This window comes from Entelurus aequoreus, linkage group LG23 (assembly GCF_033978785.1).
Source record: "Entelurus aequoreus isolate RoL-2023_Sb linkage group LG23, RoL_Eaeq_v1.1, whole genome shotgun sequence".
NCBI classification, from domain to species: domain Eukaryota; kingdom Metazoa; phylum Chordata; class Actinopteri; order Syngnathiformes; family Syngnathidae; genus Entelurus; species Entelurus aequoreus.
Window position 1 is genome coordinate 5,637,879 of NC_084753.1, and position 25,766 is coordinate 5,663,644.

Sequence of the window (25,766 nt, forward strand, 5' to 3'; positions counted from 1 at the left end):
TCTGCTGACATATGCAGTAACATATTGTGTCATTTATACACCTATTATTTTGTACACATTATTAAGGACAAGTGGTAGACAATGAATTATTAATCTACTTGTTCATTTACTGTTAATATCTGCTTACTTTCTCTTTCAACATGTTCTATCTACACGTCTGTTAAAATGTAATAATCACTTATTCTTCTCTTGTTTGGATGCTTTACATTAGTTTTGGATGATACCACAAATTTAGGTATCAATCCGATACATATAATACTTTAGGGGAAATTAACATTTTCAGCACAATCCCATTCAAGATCAGACAAACATTACAGGGAGACAGAACAGGATCTATATAGTATATATATATATGTGTATATATATATATATATATATATATATATATATATATATATATATATATATATATATATATATATATATATATATATATATATATATATATATATATATATGTATGTATATATATATATATATATATATATATATATATATATATCCATTCATATATTATATTATTTTTTAAAATTTTCACATTTAAAAACACTCATTTTTAAGGTGTAGCTACTAGTGTTACCCCAATACCAATATTTTGGTACCGGTACCAAAATTATTTCGATACTTTTCGGTACTTTTCTAAATAAAGGGGACCACAAAAATGGCATAATTGGCTTTATTTTACCCACAAAATCTTAGGGTACATGAAACATATGTTTATTATTGCAAGTTAGTCCTTAAATAAAATATTGAACATACAAGACAACTTGTCTTTTAGTAGTAAGTAAACAAACAAAGACTCCTAATTAGTCTGCTGACATATGCAGTAACATATTGTGTCATTTATACACCTATTATTTTGTACACATTATTAAGGACAAGAGGTAGAAAATGAATTATTAATCTACTTGTTCATTTACTGTTAATATCTGCTTACTTACTCTTTCAACATGTTCTATCTACACTTCTGTTAAAATGTAATAATCACTTATTCTTCTCTTCTTTGATACTTTTCATTAGTTTTGGATGATACCACAAATTTAGGTATCAATCCGATACTGAGTCGTTACAGGATCATACATTGGTCATATTTAAAGTCCTCATGTGTCCAGGGACATATTTCCTGAGTTTTCAAACATGATATAAAAATTTTTTTAAAAGAAAGATGTGATGCCAAAAAGTATTGACGTAATCATAGTAGTATCGACTAGATACGCTATTGTACTTGGTATCATTACAGTGGATGTCAGGTGTAGATCCACCAATGGTGTTTGTTTACATTGTGACGGCGGTGAGCTACGGTGTGTAGTGAAGCATGTTTAGCTATTCCTCGTCCTGGACTGGTGCTTTTTTGAGGCAATACAGTACCGAATATGATTCATTAGAATCACGGTACTATACTAATACCGGTATACCGTACAACCCTAGTAGCTACTTTTATTTTATTTTGTACTACTAGCAGCGACTTCCCTTTCCATTTCCAGAATCCAGTCAACTTCCGTTGTTATTACATTTTGCATGAAAGTGACGTCGAGGCCACATTGACTTGCAGTTTGAACAGTCAGCTGGACAAAATCTGATTAAAAATAATCAACTTAGCCAGTTCCTTTTTTTTTGCCAACATTGACGCGGGTAAACTGTGCTAGCGTTGTTTGTCGTCCTCTGTTTGTTGTCAACGTCGCATCCTTGCTGGCGGCATCGTCGAGTACCTGTTTGGCTTCAGATGGTATTTTAAACTTGTTTTATCAATCGGAGTGTGTCTTGAAACCAAAGTGATCGCCAAGCTCTGACTCTCATCACTCGTCTTGTTTACTGACCTAACGACGCACACCCGTCTTTTAGGTTAAGGTGCGCTCAAAACAAATTAACGATTAATCTGTATTTGTGGAAGTCGCTTCCACTGACGGACACTTCACAGGATCCAAGCTTGCAGGTTTGAACAAAGTTTTAATTCTCATATGTTTCATCAACTGTTTCCTTCTCCCAGAACGTGACTTTCCAGCCACGTCCGTATCCTCTCTCCCCCTCTGCTCCCGGCCGCTTACTGTTGAAGACAACAGATGATTAGATTAACACGTACCACCTGTGAAATGTAATCAGCTGCCAGCCGTGTCTCGCCGTCAGCACATGGCACGCCCCCGTCTGATGGTGCTCTGTCTTCAGCACCATGGACAGAGGCGGTGACCTTTGCTCCTGCAGGCGCGCTGGTCACACTCTCCCTCCACAGTATTCATTTATGATAACTAATTGTTTTTTTTTAATGAATCGCATGTGTTAACGTTAACATCACTAATACAAATATGAAAGAAATGTGGTAAATTAATGTTTTTTTATATATAATTAGCTTTTGTTATTGTCATGTGTGTGCCTTCTCTACAAAATGTATAAAAATATGAAAGATGTATGGTAAATGAAGTGCTTACTCACTAAAACAGGGGTCCCCAAACTACGGCCCCCCAGCGTCCAAAATCCGGCCCGCGGGAAGTCCCAAGATAAAAAAAAAAAATATATATATATTTTTTTTATTTATTTATTTTTAAAATTTGTCCTTACAGCAAGTGCGCTCTTTAAGTCGAGGAATATATATGTATGAATATATATATATATATATATATATATATATATATATATATATATATATATATATATATATATATATATATATATATATATATACATATATACATACATATACATATATATACATATATATATATATATATACATGGACATATACTATATTATATATATATAATATACTATATTACTATATACTATATTACCCCAATGCGGCCCCGTATTCAAAAAGCTTGGGGACCCCTGCACTAAAACATTAAACAAAATATATTAGTTTGATTATTAGCTTTTACTATTATCATTTTTATGACTTACTTAATATTAGATTCATTATAAGGAATTTTGCACAAAAGATACTAAAATCAGTAGAAAACTGTTTTTTAAAAATGTGAATAATATAAAATATACTTATTTCGTATAAAATAGGAATATGATGAAATATACAGTGTTGTATTATTCAGCCTTTACGGTTCCTTTAGAATAGAATAGAATGGAATAGAAAGTACTTTATTGATCCATGGGGGAAATTCAGCACTACAGTTCGCTCACAATAGACAATAATAATAATAAATAATATATTATATATATAATATATGAATAATATAAATATATTCTACATATATTCTACATTTAAGTGCAGTCAACAAGGAACATATGCATTATACAGTTGAAAGGCCTACTGAAAGCCACTACTAGCGACCACGCAGTCTGATAGTTTATACATCAATGATGAAATCTTAACATTGCAACACATGCCAATACGGCCGGGTTAACTTATAAAGTGACATTTTAAATTTCCCGCTAAACTTCCGGTTGAAAACATCTAGATATGATGACGTATGCGCGTGACGTAAACGGTTGATACGGAAGTATTGGTACACCATTGAATACAATACAAAAAAGCTCTGTTTTCATTTCAAAATTCCACAGTATTCTGGAAATCTGTGTTGGTGAATCTTTTGCAATTTGTTTAATGAACAATGGAGACTGCAAAGAAGAAAGTTGTAGGTGGGATCGGTGTATTAGCGGCGGACTACAGCAACACAGCCAGGAGGACAGAGATGCATAGCAGACGCGCTATCCGCCGAACTCACCTTAACTTCCTCCGTCTCGCCGACTGCATCTGTGATCGGGTGAAGTCCTTCGTCGCTCCGTCGATCGCTGGAACGCAGGTGAGCACGGGTGTTGATGAGCAGATGAGGGCTGGCTGGCGTAGGTGGATAGCTAATGTTTTTAGCATAGCTCTGTGAGGTCCGGTTGCTAAGTTAGCTTCAATGGCGTCGTTAGCAACAGCATTGTTAAGCTTCGCCAGGCTGGAAAGCATTAACCGTGTATTTACAGGTCCATGGTTTAATAGTATTGTTGATCTTCTGTCTATCCTTCCAGTCAGGGGTTTATTTCTTTTGTTTCTATCTGCATTTAAGCACGATGCTATCACGTTAGCTCAGTAGCTAAAGTGTTTCGTCTATGTATTGTCGTGGAGATAAAAGTCACTGTGAATGTCCATTTCGTGTTATCGACTCTCATTTTCAAGAGGATATAGTATCTGAGGTGGTTTAAAATACAAATCCGTGATCCACAATAGAAAAAGGAGAAAGTGTGGAATCCAATGAGCCAGCTTGTACCTAAGTTACGGTGAGAGCGAAAAAAGATATGTATTGCACTGCACTCTAGTCCTTCACTCTTACGTTCCTCATCCACGAATCTTTCATCCTGGCTCAAATTAATGGGGTAATCGTCGCTTTCTCGGTCCGAATCGCTCTCGCTGCTGGTGTAAACAATGTGCAGATGTGAGGAGCCTTTCAACCTGCGACGTCACGCTACTTCCGGTACAGGCAAGGCTTTTTTTAATCAGCGAGCAAAAGTTGCGAACTTTATCGTCGATTTTCTCTACTAAATCCTTTCAGCAAAAATATGGCAATATCGCGAAATGATCAAGTATGACACATAGAATGGATCTGCTATCCCCGTTTAAATAAGAACATTTCATTTCAGTAGGCCTTTAACGTTAACATCACTAATAAAAATATGAAAGAAATGTGGTAAATTAATGTGTTTTTATAAATATAAATTAGGTGGATTAGTAGCTTTTGTTATTGTCATTTGTGTGCTTTCTCTACAAAATGTATAAAAATATGAAAGATGTATGGTAAATGAAGTGCTTACTCACTAAAATATTAAACAAAATATATTAGAGTAGTTTGATTATTAGCTTTTACTATTATCATTTTTATGACTTATTTAATATTAGATTTATTATAAGGAATTTTGCACAAAAGACACTAAAATCAGTAGAAAACTGTTTTTTAAAAATGTACCTTAATTTCCGGACTATAAGCCGCACCTGACTATAAGCCGCACCAGCTAAATTTAGGGGAAAATACAGACTGCTCCATATATAAGCCGCACCCGACTATAAGCCGCAGGGTTTTGATGTGTAATTAGCGTAGTATATAGGGGTTCCTGCTACCACGGAGGGGATTGTCGGGACAGAGATGACTGTTTGGGAACGCAAAGCGTCCCATTTATTAACAATAAATCTTTCAATCATTCAATCAAACTTTCACATCTTTGACATGGCGAACAGCATTCGTGCAGAGTACAAATAATACAACGGTGCAAAGTAATACAAAGTGCTCGCCTGTACGTTATCAAAATAACCAGCCTACCGGTATATGAAAAGTCAGTCTTTAATCATTGTGTCATCGTCTTCCTCCTGCGTACTAAAACCACCGAAATCCTCTTTGTCGGTGTCGGAGAAGAACAGGCCGTAAATAAGCCGCACCGTTGTATAAGCCGCAGGGACCAGAACGAGGGGGAAAAGTAGCGGCTTATAGTCCGGAAATTACGGTAAATAATATAAAATATACTTATTTCGTATAAAATAGGAATATGATGAAATATACAGTGTTGTATTATTCAGCCCCTACGGTTCCTTTAAAGCTCAACTAAAGCAAATAGTTGTGTACTTTATAAAGATTTTCGTTTGTGCCATATTTGTGTTGTATTGAATATACTGCATTTTGTATTAAAGGGGGAAAAACTACTCAGCTCAATTTTTTTTTACAAACTGATACTGAATGAATTGATTAACGTGGACTTTAACTTTAAACAAGTTGAAAAACATATTGGGGTGTTACCATTTAGTGGTCAATTGTACGGAATACGTACTGTACTGTGCAATCTACTAATACAAGTTTCAATCAATCAATCAATACTGGAGCTATTTGAATATGAATATCATTCATACAGCTCTCATGCTGCTTATAGATTGCAGCAAAATTCTATGTTTTTCTGTCAAAAGATGGTGTTTTCGGTGCAACTTTATCTACTTTTTTTATGTTTTCATACTTTTTTCCGTTAAAAAAAAAAGCAGATGTGCAGAGGGAAGTAAAAAAAAAAATAAAAAAAAATGAATGTGTGTTTTATACTTGACAATGGCTGTTTTTGCTGCTTAATCCATCCCCAGCCCTCATCCTTCCTGTTTCCTCCTCTCGTTATCTTTCCATCGCTGCTTCTCTCCATCCGCCTTCCTCCACTCTTTCTCTCTCGCTCCATCAACTCATCTTTTTTGTTAACCCTCGCCCACACACACTTTGTCAACACGTGACTCACTCGCCCTCTCCGTGACTTCCCTGGCAATCTCCATCCCGTCTCGTAAGCGCGTCTCTCCTCCATCTCGGCCAGCGTTCCCCTTCCTTTTATCGGATAATCTTCAACTAAGCACTCCGCCCTCGCTCCTTTTCTCCTAAGTGACCGTTCCGTAATCTCGGGATTCTCTTTGGGAGGGTTATCCGTCGGGGTCTGCGAGCCCAGGATGGATGGACCCTTAACTGGGTCAAGACGAGGCCAAATGCTCTGCACGGATGATGACCCTTAATTCCATTTTGGTTGTGTTCAATATGCTTTTTCTTTCACAAAGTAACTCTTGGCTTCAGGGATGTAGCACCAAATTCTGGGCCCCCATGCACAAATCTCCCTAAGGGCCAATAACCCTAGACACAACATTGCATCTTACTCTTGATTTTAATTGTATTGAATAATTATATCTAACCTACCTACATAACAGGAAAACCTTGTCAAATGATATGAAACCACTCTTTAACTATGAAGCCACGCTGATGTAACACGTGGCTTGGCATCGTCTTGCTGAAATAAGCAGGGGCGTCCATGGTAACGTTGCTTGGATGGCAACATATGTTGCTCCAAAAGCTGTATGTACCTTTCAGCATTAATGGCGCCTTCACAGATGTGTAAGTTACCCATGTCTTGGGCACTAATACACCCCCGTACCATCACACATGCTGGCTTTTGAACTTTGCGCCTAGAACAATCCGGATGGTTCTTTTCCTCTTTGGTCCGGAGGACACAACGTCCACAGTTTTTGAAATGTGGACTCGTCAGACCACAGAACACTTTTCCACTTTGCATCAGTCCATCTTAGATGAGCTCGGGCCCAGCGAAGTGGGCGGCGTTTCTGGGTGTTGTTGATAAATGGTTTTCGCTTTGCATAGTAGAGATTTAACTTGCACTTACAGATGTAGCGACCAACTTTAGTTACTGACAGTGGGTTTCTGAAGTGTTCCTGAGCCCATGTGGTGATATCCTTTACACACTGATGTCGCTTTTTGATGCAGTACCGCCTGAGGGATCCAAGGTCCGTCATGTCATCGCTTACGTGCAGTGATTTCTCCAGATTCTCTAAACCTTTTGATGATATTACGGAGCGTAGATGGTGAAATAGCCTAAATTCCTTGCAATAGCTGGTTGAGAAATGTTGTTCTTAAACTGTTCAACAATTTGCTCACCCATTTGTTGACAAAGTGGTGACCCTCGCCCCATCCTTGTTTGGGAATGACTGAGCATTTCATGGAAGATGCTTGTATACCCAATCATGGCACCCACCTGTTCCCAATTAACCTGTTCACCTGTGGGATGTTCCAAATAAGTGTTTGATGAGCATTCCTCCACTTTCTCACTCTTTTTTGCCACTTGTGCCAGCTTTTTTGAAACATGTTGCAGGCATCAAATTCCAAATGAGCTAATATTTGCACACAAAAAAACGTTTTCCAGTTCGAACATTAAATATCTTGTCTTTGCAGTCTATTCAATTAAATATAAGTTGAAAATAATTAGCAAATCATTGTATTCTGTTTTTATTTACTATTTACACAAAGTGACAACTTCACTGCTTTTGGGTTTTGTAAATTCAAACTAAATTAATAATGACGAATATATGTTTTTTCCTAAACAGTCAATAAAATTTGAATGCACAGCTTCACCATTTTAGTCCTAATTTTTGCGCTTAAGAAACTTCTCTACGACTTTAGAGCCAGACCTCTTCTGTTTGTTGGACATTGTCACTACTGCCGCAAGTGGTAGAAGAGTGTATTACAACCGACCGCATCTGAGAAACCGGTATTAACGGCATTAAAAAACAATCTATTGCATTGATTTGGTTAAAGAAAAAGTGTTTTAAAAGACATGTAAACAACTTTAATTAGGTTTTGACTTTGAAAAGATGGGATTAACATATCTTGATAAACCTCCTTTAAAAAAAAAAAAAATCAAAACGTTGTTTGGGATTGTTTTTTTTTACAAAAAAAGGGCCCAAAATTTCAAGATAAGGTGCCCAGAATATGAATTTAACAATAGGAATCATACATTATTATGAATATATTACCATTAGTGCATTTCCTGTTGGTTAAAAACAAGCGTTGCCTCTGTTTCCAACTTTAATCAAGGCTCTTTGAATGCACCACAGTTTAGTAAGAGCTCGAATGGACAGAGGACCACAAACACTCCTCAGCACGCAGCTTTGCATTTGCCTGCGTCCACCACCTGCAGCCATTTATTGATGATTAGCGCCACCCACAGCCGGTGTCAGATCAATAGTCAACAAGAACATACAATAACAACGTTCAATAACCACAATTATGTGCAATGAGATGCAAACTTGTACCTAACTTTCTCCTATGCTGCCACTAATACATTGACTATATGTTTACCTTTCTTCTATTACGTCATCCTTGTTCCAACGTGTGTGTGTGTGAATGCTTAAAGGTGAGCTTTGATGACATTACGACGTCTGTGTTGAGTGAAATCCTAGGTTTGCTGTTATTCAGGTGGAAGGAACCATTTTGCATTCACCACTTTAGTCATCATTTTTGCGCTTAAGAAACGTCCCTATGCCACACTTCTTCTGGCTCTAATAATCTTCTGGTAGACGTTCTTAATCGGAATCAAGCAACTTTACTACTGAACTTTCACGGCTATATGTACAAACCCCGTTTCCATATGAGTTGAGAAATGATGTTAGATGTAAATATAAACGGAATACAATGATTTGCAAATCCTTTTCAACTCATATTCAGTTGAATATGCTACAAAGACAACATATTTGATGTTCAAACTCATAAACTTTTTTTTTTCTTGCAAATAATCATTAACTTTAGAATTTGATGGCAGCAACACGTGACAAAGAAGTTGGGAAAGGTGGCAATAAATACTGATAAAGTTGAGGAATGCTCATCAAACACTTATTTGGAACATCCCACAGGTGAACAGGCAAATTGGGAACAGGTGGGTGCCATGATTGGGTATAAAAGTAGATTCCATGAAATGCTCAGTCATTCACAAACAAGGATGGGGCGAGGGTCACCACTTTGTCAACAAATGCCTGAGCAAATTGTTGAACAGTTTAAGAAAAACCTTTCTCAAGCAGCTATTGCAAGGAATTTAGGGATTTCACCATCTACGCTCCGTAATATCATCAAAGGGTTCAGAGAATCTGGAGAAATCACTGCAAGTAAGCAGCTAAGCCCGTGACCTTCCATCCCTCAGGCTGTACTGCATCAACAAGCCACATCAGTGTGTAAAGGATATCACCACATGGGCTCAGGAACACTTCAGAAACCCACTGTCAGTAACTACAGTTGGTCGCTACATCTGTAAGTGCAAGTTAAAACTTTCCTATGCAAGGCGAAAACCGTTTATCAACAACACCCAGAAAGTCCGTCGGCTTCGCTGGGCCTGAGCTCATCTAAGATGGACTGATACAAACTGGGAAAGTGTTCTGTGGTCTGACGAGTCCACATTTCAAATTGTTTTTGGAAACTGTGGACGTCGTGTCCTCCGGACCAAAGAGGAAAAGAACCATCCGGATTGTTATAGGCGCAAAGTGTAAAAGGCAGCATGTGTGATGGTATGGGGGTGTATTAGTGCCCAAGACATGGGTAACTTACACATCTGTGAAGGCACCATTAATGCTGAAAGGTACATACAGGTTTTGGAGCAGCATATGTTGCCATCCAAGCAACGTTACCATGGACGCCCCTGCTTATTTCAGCAAGACAATGCCAAGCCCCGTGTTACATCAACGTGGCTTCACAGTAAAAGAGTGCGGGTACTAGACTGGCCTGCCTGTAGTCCAGACCTGTCTCCCGTTGAAAATGTGTGGCACCTAAAATAGCAGAAGGGAGACCCCCGGACTGTTGAACAACTTAAGCTGTACATCAAGCAAGAATGGGAAAGAATTCCACCTGAGAAGCTTCAAAAATGTGTCTCCTCAGTTCCCAAACCTTTACTGAGTGCTGTTAAAAGGAAAGGCCATGTAACACAGTGGTGAACATGCCCTTTCCCAACTACTTTGGCACGTGTTGCAGCCGTGAAATTCTAAGTTAATTATTATTTGCAAAAAAAAAAAAGGTTTATGAGTTTGAACATCAAATATGTTGTCTTTGTAGTGCATTCAATTGAATATGGCTTGAAAATGATTTGCAAATCATTGTATTCCGTTTATATTTACATCTAACACCATTTCCCAACTCATATGGAAATGGGGTTTGTATTCGATACTAACATTTGTGGTGTTGTTATTTTATAATGACAGAAAATAAGCCCAGGGGCCCCCACGATGCAATAAGGGTGTAACGGTACACAAAAATTTCGGTTCGGTACGTACCTCGGTTCAGAGGTCACGGTTCGGTTCATTTTCGGTACAGTAAGAAAACAACAAAATATACATTTTCTGGTTATTTATTTACCAAAATTTGTAAACAATGGCTTTATCCTTTTAACATTGCTTTAAAATAGCTGTGTGTGTGATGCATGTGAGCCACCACTAGGCTGATCAGTGCAACAGCAGGCGGTCATGAATGCTAAGCAGAACAATAACATACACATTGTCATGTCTGTGTGATCATGTTTTGTTTTGGTTATGTTCGGTTTGGTCTTTGGACCCCTTTGTGCACTCTCGTTTGTTTTGTTTCCATGACAACCCATTAGTTTTCACCTGTCTCACGTTTTGCACTCGCGCACCTGTCACTAATCATGTCACTGTTATTCAAGCCTGTCTTTTTCTGTTGATCGTCCTGGTGACATTACCCATACTACCCCTGTTACGCCATTGATCGCGTGTTCCATGCCATAGATTCCTGCTCTGTCAAGGAAGTTTTTGTTATTAATGCCACAGTTAGTGATTTTGGTTTCATGTTCATAGTTTTTGCCTTTAGTGCTAGATTTGTTTTCATTAGCCAAGTTTGTATTCCCGCCCTTGTGCGCGCTTTTTGTTTATTCCTTTTGTTAGTGTTAAAATAAAGATGTCCTTACCCTCACGCCATGTCCGATCCAGCTTTACTTGCATCTCGGGAAAACAGAACCCTCACAGTCCACGTATTGACACATATACACACAGGGTCCATTGCCAGGGTTCATGCAGTCAACATATGTCAAATAAAAACTAAATAAGATGAGGCTCGGAATTGGTTTCTTATGCTAGGTTCACACCAACGGCGCTTTAAAGCGGCATGCAAAGCGGCGTTAAAGCGTAACAAAGCGTGAGGGTCCTAATGGATCGTGGGAAAGCTTGTAGTGTGGCAAGTTCGCCAAAAATGTTTAAACGGTTTAAAAGAATTCTGCGCTCTGTCAAGAATGGAATAAGGCGCCGAGAGCGTATCAAAGTGTGACAAAGCTCAGCAAAGCTTGACTCAAAGCTTAGGAAAGCTCAACAGATCTTGGTTCAAAGCGCAATAGGAAGTGACTGTGATATTGACTAGTGACATTGAAACTTGATGTAAAACCAACACAGGATTACAAATCCATTCTCTTTTGCATCATTGCCTTTTTTATACGATGATCATTGTTTCTGCACTTCTGCTGTTTGATGTTGCACTTTGACATTACTGTCTATCATTTTTCTGTATGAAAATGTTAATAATAAAGAGAATATGTTACGTTTAAAAGAAATGCCTTTTATTATTGTCAACTAGCATAAGAAATTAAAGATAGATATTTATTAAGATGGCAAAGAAATAAAAGAAATGAAGATGTAAAACATAATATAACGGAAAAAAAAGAGAAATTGAAAAAATAAATGAATATAAAAAATAAAAGAAATGCCTTTTATTATTGTCAACTAGCGTAAGAAATGAAAGATAGATATTTATTAAGATGACAAAGAAATAAAAGAAATGAAGATATAAAACATAATATAACGGAAAAAAAAGAGAAATTTAAAAAATAAATGAATATAAAAAATAAAAGAAATGCCTTTTATTATTGTCAACCAGCATAAGAAATTGAAGATAGATATTTATTAAGATGGCAAAGAAATAAAAGAAATGAAGATGTAAAACATAATATAACGGAAAAAAAAGAGAAATTGAAAAAATAAATGAATATAAAAAATAAAAGAAATGCCTTTTATTATTGTCAACTAGCATAAGAAATTAAAGATAGATATTTATTAAGATGACAAAGAAATAAAAGAAATGAAGATGTAAAACATAATATAACGGAAAAAAAAGAGAAATTGAAAAAATAAATGAATATAAAAAATAAAAGAAATGCCTTTTATTATTGTCAACTAGCGTAAGAAATGAAAGATAGATATTTATTAAGATGACAAAGAAATGAAGATATAAAACATAATAAATAATAAACATAATATAACAAAAAAAAAGAGAAATTGAAAAAATAAATGAATATAAAAAATGAGTGGAAAACAGTATACTGAGTTTTTCACATTTTTTTCCTCATTTTTGTTGTAACAATGCACAACAGAGCTTGATAATCGTGTCAGAGCCTGATTTAAAGCGTCAGGATCGCATCAAAGCATAATAAAGTTCAATAAAGCGTAATAAAACGTATCAAAGCGTGATTTAAAGCGTATCAAAGCGGGATCAAATCGCGAGGAACGGAAACAAAGCGGCAACTAATTCGTATCGGAGCGTATCAGAGCGTATCAAAGCATAACATTACTTCGGAGATCGGGATATTCGTGGAAAAATGGACAAAAATGACGGCGCTTTGCTCGCCGCTTTAAAGCGCGGCAAGCGCCGTTGGTGTGAACCAGGCATTAACAAAACCTTTCTACATATAAAGTGCAACATTTCCACATATGAAGTGCAACATTAAACGGCTTGAAGTTGTTGCTCAGATTAAATAAAATGACAAAACTTTTCTTCTACGTACAAAAAGTGCAACATTAAACAGTTTCAAGTCAACTCAGCCTCAGATTAACTTTTCTTTTACCCCCCCAGCCTTTAACCCTGGTGACTTTCACTCAATTTTCATGATTTTTGCCAGAAAAATCAGTTTATCCACATTGATTACACATTTACACAAGCCATTGTTTACACATTTTGGTAAATAAATGACCATAAAATGTATATTTTGTTGTTTTCTTACTGTACCGAAAATTAACCGAACCGTGACCTCTAAACCGAGGTATGTACCGAACCGACATTACACCCTTATTGCATGGTGGGGGCCTCTGGGCTTATTTTCTGTCATTATAAAATAACACCACCACAAATGTTAGTATCGAATAAATATAGCCGTGAACGTTCAATTTTCATGTTTTTTGCCAGAAAAATCAGTTTATCCACATTGTCTGCAGAAAGAACACACCTGCTTGCAGTTAAAATGTCTCCAGCTGTGCAAAATACCCTTTGACTGGGCACGGAGGTAGCAGGTATGGCGAGGTAGTGCCTGGCTAACTTGGCAGTAAGAGGATATATGGGCTCATTGTTCTTCCACCATAGAAGTGGCTCAAAATCTAGTTTTTAATGCAATCTGCTGCTATAAAAACATTTGTTATTGCTTTTAGCCCTGCCTGACTCGCCGAGGAGAGGCTGCTTAAATGCGGTGGGAGCTGTGTTTGTTTGTCTTTCTCTTCGTTGAAGCGATGTTATCCATTGTTGTGTCGCACCACGAAACAGAAATGTTCCCAAACGGGAGATCTTAACGAGGCAGGAGGGTCTTCCAGCTCTGGCTTTTGCATGTTGTAGTAGCCCGGTCGTTGCTAGCATGCCGTGTGTTGTGCCTCGGTGTGCATTGTTTACACAACGTGCGTTAACGCTACTTAATATGTCTGTGTGGAAACTCGTTCGGTACACCACCGAACCGAACCCCCCCCGTGCCGAAACGGTTCAATACAAATACACGTACCGTTACACCCTTACTATACAACAATCCCCACTTACCCCCCCGGCTTACCACATGTCAAGATGAGTGGACAACAATTGGCAAAAGAAGCTGAAATAGTTTAAAAACGTGACACACACACACGGGTTGTGCTGAGCACACAAGATTCCTGGTGGCCCTTGGCTGGAAAAGAAAAGAAGCCCTTAGTCAGGTTACATGTGTGTATGAGCGTCTCTTTGTCCTCTTCACGGGTCAACGGGCGAATAAAGTTGCTGTCACTTTCCTTTGGGAGGCGGCGGTGACTGGCAGATAAACTTTTATACAGGAAGAGCAGATTCCTGCAAGGAAAAAAAAGGGATCTAGAGTGGCCTCTGGCCATGATGGCTTCTTCTTGGGCTAAAGACACTCACGTTGTGTTGGAAGGAGTGTCTGATAGCTTTATTCCAAATATATGATTGTATATCTGGAATTGTGTCCATAATCTAGCCTTGATGCTGCATTTTAGACTCTGTGCTCCACTGGAAACACACCTTTTTACTAGAGGTGTCCGATAAAATCGGACTGCCGATATCATCGGCCGATAAAGGCTTTAAAATGTAATATCGGAAATTATCGGTATGGGTTTCAAAAAGTAAAATGTATGACTTTTTAAAAGGCCGCTGTGTACACGGACGTAGGGAGAAGTACAGAGCGACAATAAACCTTAAAGGCACTGCCTTTGCGTGCCGGCCCAGTCACATAATATATACGGCTTTTCACACACACAAGTGAATGGTCAACAGCCATACAGGTCACACCGAGGGTGGCCGTATAAACAACTTTAACACTGTTACAAATATGCGCCACACTGTGAACCCACACCAAACAAGAATGACAAACACATTTTCGGGAGAACATCCGCACCGTAACACGACATAAACACAACAGAACAAATACCCAGAACCCCTTGCAGCACTAACTCTTCCGGGACAACCCCCGCTACCCTAACCTAAATGTGTGTGTGTGTACATACACACAGTATTTATGTATATACACAGTATATATGTATGTACGTATATACACATACATATATATGTGAGCAAGTACATGTGTGTGTGTGTACGTGTGTGTGTGTGTGTGTATATACACACAGTATATATATGTATGTATATACACATACATATATACGTGAGCATGTGTGTGTGTGTGTGTGTGTGTGTGTGTGTGTGTGTGTGTGTATACACACAGTATATATGTATATACACAGTATAAGTATATATGTATGTATATACACAGTATATATGTATGTATATACACAGTATATATGTATGTATATACACAGTATATATGTATGTATATACACGTACATATATATACATATACATATATATATATGTGAGCATGTGTGTGTGTGTATATATACAGTACACGCAGTAGATATGTATATACACAGTACATATGTATGTATATACACATACATATACATACATATACGTGCGTGTGCGTGTGTGTGTGTGTGTGTGAGAGTGTGTGTGTGCGTGTGTGCGTGCGTGTCTTTACCTCACTGGGGTTTGTGTGTGTGTTTTTTTTTACATTTATTGGACAGCGATAAGTTTATTTATACATCTCTTTTGTAGTTGACCCATGAAAGCATATGAGCTGTGGTGGGACATTTGGACACACACACACACACACACACACACACACACACACACACACACACACACACACACACACACACACACACACACACACACACACACGACACACACACACACACACACACACACACATACAGTATATGCACACGCGCGCACACCACAGTGCCACTGAGTGGAAGAAGGTGCTCATGGGAGGAATAAAAAGGTGATTGCTGCCTCCTCCCAATACAACATCACAATGGCAATGACGAGCGTTGGTCAAAAATAGACATGCCTCTCTATTCTTGTCTCTTCCCTGTCACCATCATAAAACATTTCATAATCATACAGGCAATATTTAACTCACAATTTAAAAATCTGTCAATCAAATGTCAAAAAACAACTCACACATATCATTTTCCCATAAGCGTAAAAAGAAGTTAAGCATTGTAATGTGTAAAAAAAAACCAATGTGTTGACCACTGTTAATGACTTTAATGGTGGATTACAACAATAGTATCTGACATCTTATTTAGCGTGGATGTATTTTGACATGACAAGTGTAGAAAGAGTTGTAAAGAGCACACCTTAACAAGTAAGTGGGGATGTTGTACCAGGACCTCCAAGCTTCAGGCTTGAAGATTTTCCTTTGTCATTTCAATGTTAATTTTTTTTTTTTTAAATAATAATAATAATAAAAATCATAAATGTTAATACCAGAGGTGGAGGAAATAATTAATTTTTAGATGCATCACAATTGGGACATGGACGATTATAGAATAGATTGCTACACGTCAATAATCGATATATTTATTGTAAATAAAGTAATGCAGGCAGTTCTAAAATGTGGCTGACTGCAGCGACTTCTTTACCATCGGGCATTTTTTTTTGGTTTTTTTTGTTTGTTTTTTTTGTCATTAAAAAATACAATCATGTGTGCTTACGGACTGTATCCCTTGCAGACTGTATTGATATATATTGATATATAATGTAGGAAGCAGAATATTAATAACAGAAAGAAACAACCCTTTTGTGTGAATGAGTGTAAATGAGGGAGGGAGGTTTTTTGGGTTGGTGCACTAATTGTAAGTGTAACCTTTTTTTTTTACATTTCTTGTGCGGCACGGTACCAATCGATCCACGGACCGGTACCAGGGCCACGCCCCAGTGGTTGGGGACCACTGCTCTAAAGTACAGGAAAACTGGACAGATTTATAATCATATTTAAGTGAATTGTGAATATGTAAAATCATATTCTGGCCCCTTATACAGAATTTGTTGGCCCTTTTTGTAAAAAAAAAATAAAAATAATAATACATTTGTTTTTTTACAGGAGTTTTAAAAAGCTGGTTTGACTAAATCAATATCAATAATTATTTTTATAGTGCATGTAAACACAGCATACTTAACGAAAAAAGGTGAAATAACTCAAAACATGTTTTATATTCTAGTTTCTTCAAAATAGCCACCCTTTGCTCTGATGACTTTTTCGCACATTCTTGGCATTCTCTCCATGAGCTTCAAGAGGTAGTCACCTGAAATGGTTCTCATTTCACAGGTGTGCTTGAAGCTCATGGAGAGAATGCCAAGAGTGTGCACAGCAGTAATCAGAGCAAAGACCAAATATTCGTCATTTCCCACCACCCCCAATATTGTCCTAAAATATTTTTCAAACAAGCCAAAAATACGTAATTTTCCCCCCCAATAGTGTCCTAAAATATTTTTCAAACAAGCCAAAAATACGTCATTTTCCCCCCAATATTGTCCTAAAATATTTTTCAAACAAGCCAAAAATACGTAATTTTTCCCCCAATATTGTCCAAAAATATTTTTCAAACAAGCCAAAAATATGTCGGGTTTTTTTCTAATTATTTTTCAAACAAGCCCAAAAATACGTCATTTTTTCCCCCCAATATTGTCTTCAAATATTTTTCAAACAAGCCAAAAATACGTAATTTTTCCCCCAATATTGTCCTAAAATATTTTCAAACAAACCAAAAATTTCATTTTTCCCTAATATTGTCCTAAAATATTTTTCAAACAAGCCAAATATACGTCTCCCCCCCCCCAATATTGTCCTGAAATAGTTTTCAAACAAGACAAAAATCCATAATTTTCCCCCCCAATATTGTCCTAAAATATTTTTCAAACAAGCCAAAAATACGTCATTTTTTCCCCCCAATATTGTCCTAAAATATTTTTCAAACAAACCAAAAATGTGGAATTTTTTCCCCAATATTGTCCTAAAATATTTTTCAAACAAGGCAAATATACATAATTTCCCCCCCCAATATTGTCCTAAAATATTTTTTAAACAAGCCAAAAATATGTTATTTTTTTCCCAATATTGTCCTAAAATATTTTTCAGACAAGCCAAATATTCGTCATTTCCCCCCACCCCCAATATTGTCCTAAAATATTTTTCAAACAAGCCAAAACTACGTCATTCTTTTCTCAATATTGTCCTAAAATATTTTTCAAACAAGCCAAAAATACGTAATTTTTGCCCCAATATTGTCCTAAAATATTTTTTAAACAAGCCAAAAATATGTTATTTTTTTCCCAATATTGTCCTAAAATATTTTTCAGACAAGCCAAATATTCGTCATTTCCCACCACCCCCAATATTGTCCTAAAATATTTTTCAAACAAGCCAAAAATACGTCATTATTTTCTCAATATTGTCCTAAAATATTTTTCAAACAAGCCAAAAATACGTCATTTTTTCCCCCCAATATTGTCCTAAAATATTTTTCAACAAGCCAAAAATACGTCATTCTTTTCTCAATATTGTCCTAAAATATTTTTCAAACAAGCCAAAAATACGTAATTTTTTCCCCCCAATATTGTCCTAAAATATTTTTCAAACAAGCCAACAATATGTTATTTTTTTCCCAATATTGTCCTAAAGTATTTTTCAGACAAGCCAAATATTCGTCATTTATTTTTCAAACAAGCCAAAAAGATGTCATTTTTGCCCCCAATATTGTCCTAAAATATTTTTCAAACAAGCCAAAAATACGTCATTCTTTTCTCAATATTGTCCTAAAATATTTTTCAAACAAGCCAAAAATACGTCATTTTTCCCCCCAATATTGTCCTAAAATTGTTTTCAAACAAGACCAAAATACATAATTTTCCCCAATATTGTCCTAAAATATTTTTCAAACAAGCCAAAAATACGTAATTTTCCCCCCCAGTATTGTCCTAAAATATTTTTCAAACAAGCCAAAAATATGTTATTTTTTCCCCCAATATTGTCCTAAAATATTTTTCAAACAAGCCAAAAATACGTCTTTTTTTTCTCATTATTTTTCAAACAAGCCCAAAAATACGTCATTTTCCCCCCCAATTATTGTCCTCAAATATTTTTCAGACAAGCCAAATATTCGTCATTTATTTTCCCCAATATTGTCCTAAAATATTTTTCAAACAAACCAAAAATTTCCTTTTTTTCCCCAATATTCAAACAAGCCAAAAATCGGTCTTTTTTTTCCAATTATTTTTCAAACAAGCCCAAAAATACGTCTTTTTTTCCCCCCAATATTGTCTTAAAATATTTTTCAAACAAGCCAAAAATATGTTATTTTTTTCCCAATATTGTCCTAAAATATTTTTCAGACAAGCCAAAAATACGTCATTTTACCCCCAATATTGTCCTAAAATATTTTTCAAACAAGCCAAAAATACGTAATTTTTTCCCCCAATATTGTCCTGAAAATATTTTTCAAACAAGCCAAAAATGTCATTTTCCCCAATATTGTCCTAAAATATTTTTTAAACAAGACAAAAATATGTTATTTTTTTCCCAATATTGTCCTAAAATATTTTTCAGACAAGCCAAATATTCGTCATTTCCCCCCACCCCAATATTGTCCTAAAATATTATTCAAACAAACCAAAAATACGTCATTCTTTTCTCAATATTGTCCTAAAATATTTTTCAAACAAGCCAAAAATATGTAATTTTTCCCCCAATATTGTCCTAAAATATTTTTCAAACAAGCCAAAAATACGTAATTTTTCCCCCAATATTGTCCTAAAATTTTTTTCAAACAAGCTAAAAATACGTAATTTTTCCCCCAATATTGTCCTAAAATATTTTTCAAACAAGCTAAAAATACGTAATTTTTTCCCCCCAATATTGTCCTAAAATATTTTTCAAACAAGCCAAAAATATGTTATTTTTTTCCAAATATTGTCCTCAAATATTTTTCACACAAGCCAAATATTCTTCATTTATTTTCCCCAATATTGTCCTAAAATATTTTTCAAACAAACCAAAAATTTCATTTTTTCCCCAATATTCAAACAAGCCAAAAATCGGTCTTTTTTTTCTAATTATTTTTCAAACAAGCCCAAAAATACGTCTTTTTTTCCCCCCCAATATTGTCCTAAAATATTTTTCAAACAAGCCAAAAATATGTTATTTTTTTCCCAATATTGTCCTAAAATATTTTTCAGACAAGCCAAAAATACGTCATTTTACCCCCAATATTGTCCTAAAATATTTTTCAAACAAGCCAATAATACGTAATTTTTTCCCCCAATATTGTCCTGAAAATATTTTTCAAACAAGCCAAAAATGTCATTTCCCCCAATATTGTCCTAAAATATTTTTCAAACAAACCAAAAATTTCATTTTTTTCCCAATATTGTCCTAAAATATTTTTTGGTTTAAATGTGGCTCCCCGAGGCAAAATAAAAGCCCAGGCCTGGCCTAAAAGGTCAAACCAAATAATGTATGTTAAAATAAGACAACTTATTTTGTTAAAACTTTGATAGTTGTATGATTTCAGAGGTTCCACTGTACTTGGAATTATATAAACGCACACACACACACACGTGGATTGTGATGCTGTAGTCTATAATAAGAGCTCCAAGTGGAGTGCCAAGAGCCGACCGCTGGGCCGCTTTGTTTGCTCAGCTTCTCCCGGTGAAGCCGTAAAAATGAAGGGAAACAATTAGCAGATAACCTCGTCACTTTGCACATTCTTTCTTCTTTGTTCACTTTCTTTTTAATGTCTCCGCCCGGTGCCGATGCTCCATAATGAGGCCGGGTGTTCAGGTAGTTAAAAAAAAAAATCCTTTCTTTTCCAGAATGGGAGGAAAGAGTGCACGGAGCACACACCCTGAGGTGAGGGAAGGAGCCCGCGGACCCCCCGTCACGGCACACGCCGGGAAGAGGGCGTCGGTTAAACGCTCGCTTCCTGCTGATTTTGCTCTTCTCTCTTTTCTCATCCCGTCCTCACAACAGGAAGTCATCCGATGGAAACAAGAGGTCTTCTTCGGCTAAGGGTGCTAAAGCTAACGTGACGGCCGTAAGTGGACAAGGAGGGGACGGAGCGCGAGAGGAAGGGAGGGAGGTGTGAGGGGGGTTTGATGGCGGTGGTCTCCTCTTGGGTCGCGCTTCGGGGGCAGCGGGCGGCACGAGAGGCAGGATGTTATGGTTTATTCAGCCCAGGAGTGGACAAGGTGCGCCTTGCCCTCAGCGCCAACATCAGCGTGATTTATAGCGGCGCTGGCAGACGCGTCTGTCCACAGGGGGAAGTCTTTGAACGTGCCGGGGGTCCACTGTGTGTGTTTTTATGTGGAAAATAATTAGCGGGACGACACGCAGCACGGTTTTAAATGAGGCCATGCGATTCATTCCTTACTTGGACACTTGTTGCTAGGCAGATTTCATAGAGATCAGTCATAATAAGATGATAAAAGGGGAATAAAATGTCCACCTATTCTAACTTAACTGACATTATAAAATACATATAAAGAATAACAGCATTTAATGTGTGTGTGTTCGCTTCATCCATCCATCCATTTTATACCGCTTGTCCCTTCAACGTCTGCTTATTCTGCATTTGAAAACGTCGGGAAGTCCGCTGTGATTAGTTCCATCAGACAAAACCAAAAATAAGGCAGTCGAAAGGTAAACCAGCAGTTAGTTGTTTTCTTTGTTGTTGTTTTTTAGAACGACCGAGTGCGGGTTTTTTAACTTGCGGACTGGGGACCAAATCCGACGTGAGATTGACACCATTCTGGCCTCAGCGTTCGGTTCTAACTTGGGAGACAAATATTTTTGCAGCAAATATTGTGCTACAATATTTTTCAAACAAGCCAAAAATACGTCTTTTTTTTTTCTAAATTATTTTTCAAACAAGCCGAATAATACGTAATTTCCCCCCCCCCCCAATATTGTCCTAAAATATTTTTTAAACAAGCCAAAAATACGTCATTTTTCCCCCCAATATTGTCCTATAATATTTCCAAACAGCCAAAAATATGTCATTTTCCCCCCCAATATTGTCCTAAAATATTTTTCAAACAGGCCAAAAATATGTCATTTTTTTCCCCCCTAATATTGTCCTAAAATATTTTTCAAACAAGACAAAAATGTCATTCTTTTCTCAATGTTGTCCTAAAATATTTTTCAAACAAGCCAAAAATACGTCATTTTTCCCCCCAATATTGTCCTAAAATATTTTTCAAACAAGCCAAAATCCGAATTTTTTTCCCCAATATTGTCCTAAAATATTTTTCAAACAAGCCATAAAAATATGTCATTTTTGCCCCCAATATTGTCCTAAAATATTTTTCAAACAAGCCAAAAATACTTCATTTTTTTCCCAATTTTGTGCTAAAATATTTTTCAAACAAGCCAAAAATATGTCATTTTTTTTCACAATATTGTCCTAAAATATTTTTCAAACAAGCCAAAAATATGTCAGTTTTTTCCCAATTTTGTGCTGAAATATTTTTCAAACAAACCAAAAATACGTCATTTTTTTTCCCCGATTATTTTTCTAACAAGCTAAAAATACGTCTTTTTTCCCCAATATTGTCCTAAAATATTTTTCAAACAAGCCAAAAATATGTAATTTTTCCTACCAATATTGTCCTAAAATATTTTTCAAACAAGCCAAAAATACGTCATTTTTTCCCCAATTTTGTGCTAAAATATTTTTCAAACAAGCCAAAAATATGTCATTTTTTTTCACAATATTGTCCTAAAATATTTTTCAAACAAGCCAAAAATACGTCAATTTTTTCACAATTTTGTGCTGAAATATTTTTCAAACAAACCAAAATACGTCATTTTCCCCCCCAGTGTCGTCCTAAAATATTTTTCAAACAAGCCAAAAATACGTCATTTTTTTTCCCCGATTATTTTTCTAACAAGCTAAAAATACGTCTTTTCCCCCCAATATTATCCTAAAATATTTTTCAAACAAGCCAAAAATACGTCATTTTTTCCCCAATTTTGTACTAAAATATTTTTCAAACAAGCCAAAAATACGTCATTTTTTTCACAATATTGTCCAAAATATTTTTCAAACAAACCAAAATACGTCATTTTTTCCCCCAATGTCGTCCTAAAATATTTTTTCAAACAAGCCAAAAACACGTAATTTTTTTTTCCCCGATTATTTTTCTAACCAGCTAAAAATACGTAATTTTTTCCCAATTTTGTGCTAAAATATTTTTCAAACAAACCAAAATTTTAATTTTTTCCCCCCAAAATTGTCCTAAATTTTTTTTCAAACAAGCCAAAAATACATCTTTTTTTTCTAATTATTTTTCAAACATGCCCAAAAATACATAATTCCCCCCCCCCAATATCAATCAATCAATCAATCAATGTTTATTTATATAGCCCTAAATCACAAGTGTCTCAAAGGGCTGTACAAGCCACAACGACATCCTCGGTACAGAGCCCACATACGGGCAAGGAAAAACTCACCCCAGTGGGACGTCGGTGAATGACTATGAGAAACCTTGGAGAGGACCGCATATGTGGGTAACCCCCCCCCCCTCTAGGGGAGACCGAAAGCAACGGATGTCGAGTGGTTATTGTTGAATTTGTATTATATTGTCCTCAAATATTTTTCAGACAAGCCAAGTATTCTTCGTAACTTATTTTCCCCAATATTGTCCTAAAATATTTTTCAAACCAACCAAAAATATGTTATTTTTTTCCCAATATTGTCCTAAAATATTTTTCAAACAGGCCAAAAATGTCTTTTTTTTTCAAATTATTTTTCAAACAAGCCCAAAAATACGTCATTTTTCCCCCCCATTATTGTCCTAAAATATTTTTCAAACAAGCCAAAAATTTGTCATTTTTCCCCCAATATTATCCTAAAATATTTTTCAAACAAGCCAAAAATACGTCATTTTTCCCCCCAATTTTGTACTAAAATATTTTTCAAACAAGCCAAAAATACGTCATTTTTTTTCACAATATTGTCCAAAATATTTTTCAAACAAACCAAAAATATGTCATTTTTCCCCCCAATATTATCCTAAAATATTTTTCAAACAAGCCAAAAATACGTCATTTTTTTCCCAATTTTGTACTAAAATATTTTTCAAACAAGCCAAAAATATGTCATTTTTCCCCCCCAATATTATCCTAAAATATTTTTCAAACAAGCCAAAAATACGTCATTTTTTCCCCCAATTTTGTACTAAAATATTTTTCAAACAAGCCAAAAATACGTCATTTTTTTTCACAATATTGTCCAAATATTTTTCAAACAAACCAAAATACGTCATTTTTTCCCCCGATGTCGTCCTAAAATATTTTTCAAAGAAGCCAAAAACACGTACTTTTTTTTCCCCCCGATTATTTTTCTAACCAGCTAAAAATACGTAATTTTTTCCCAATTTTGTGCTAAAATATTTTTCAAACAAACCAAAATTTTAATTTTTTTCCCCCAAAATTGTCCTAATTTTTTTTTCAAACAAGCCAAAAATACATCTTTTTTTTCTAATTATTTTTTCAAACATGCCCAAAAATACGTAATTTCCCCCCCCCCAATATGTTTTTTTGGGGGTTTTTTTTGTCATAAAAAAATACAATCATGTGTGCTTACGGACTGTATCCCTGCAGACTGTATTGATATATAATGTAGGAACCAGAATATTAATAACAGAAAGAAACAACCCTTTTGTGTGAATGAGTGTGAATGGGGGAGGGAGGTTTTTTGGGTTGGTGCACTATTTGTAAGTGTATCTTTAAATTTCTTGTGCGGACCGGTACCGGGCCATGGCCCGGTGGTTGGGGACCACTGCTATAAGGCATTTGATATACTCTGTCATTGAAGGATTGTATTTCTACCACTAATTATGTCTATAAATGCATGTAATAATCCCATACATGTCTTGCGATTGCAGCCTCTACACGCAAGCCTATTGGATGATAGCTCTGACCTCCCCCTGCCCTCCCCTTAGGCGCCCCGACCCTTGAGCGAAAAGGTCAGCGAGGGGTCACGACAGGTCACGAGCGAAAGGCCGCGCACGAGCACAGACAGCCGGGACGGTGTCGGGGGAGGTCAGAGGTCACGAGCGCCGCACGGGCCGGACAAGAGGGTGCCAACAGGTACGCCATGTGTTGCAGGCAGAGCACTACAACGTACGCGGGGAGGAGAGGTGCTTTAATGTATGGATACTCAGCACGCCAACTCATCCCTGATTGTAATTGTCTCCTCACAGCGCCATTGAACATGAGTTGTGCCTCATTTCAAGCACATTTGGGATGACAACATTCTCTCCGTAGGAAAAAATTAATGTAAACAATAGTCCGTTCCGGGGTCAAAAACTGCACCTGTACAGAGGAGGCTTTAAGTCACATTTGAACAGTCCGTTCAAGTGTAAAAAGAAGTTGTATTGGTTGTTATTTCAATAAGGACAGAGATGTGTACAATCGTCAGTACACTGCTGCTATTTTGTGGTCATTCCCGCTTTTCATCATTTTGCACATTTGCACACAATTACAAACCCCGTTTCCATATGAGTTGGGAAATGGTGTTAGATGTAAATATAAACGGAATACAATGATTTGCAAATCTTTTTCAACCCATATTCAGTTGAATATGCTACAAAGACAACATATTTGATGGTCAAACTCATAAACTTTTTTTTTTTGGCAAATAATCATTAACTTTAGAATTTGATGGCAGCAACACGTGACAAAGAAGTTAAGAAAGGTGGCAATAAATACTGATAAAGTTGAGGAATGCTCATCAAACACTTATTTGGAACATCCCACAGGTGAACAGGCAAATTGGGAACCGGTGGGTGCCATGATTGGGTATAAAAGTAGATTCCATGAAATGCTCAGTCATTCACAAACAAGGATGGGGC

At 36.4% G+C, this 25,766-nt stretch overlaps 1 protein-coding gene across 1 annotated transcript in view; it reads left to right on the top strand.

Annotated features, from left to right (window-relative positions):
• Positions 1-25,766, top strand: part of LOC133640481 (prospero homeobox protein 1-like) — a 265,269-nt gene that overhangs the window by 108,392 nt on the left and 131,111 nt on the right. Inside the window, exons 3-5 of the mRNA XM_062033924.1 lie at positions 20,724-20,760; positions 20,881-20,944; positions 24,798-25,002. The gene's annotated coding sequence lies outside the window, so the exon portion shown is untranslated. The remainder of the gene's footprint in view (positions 1-20,723; positions 20,761-20,880; positions 20,945-24,797; positions 25,003-25,766) is intronic.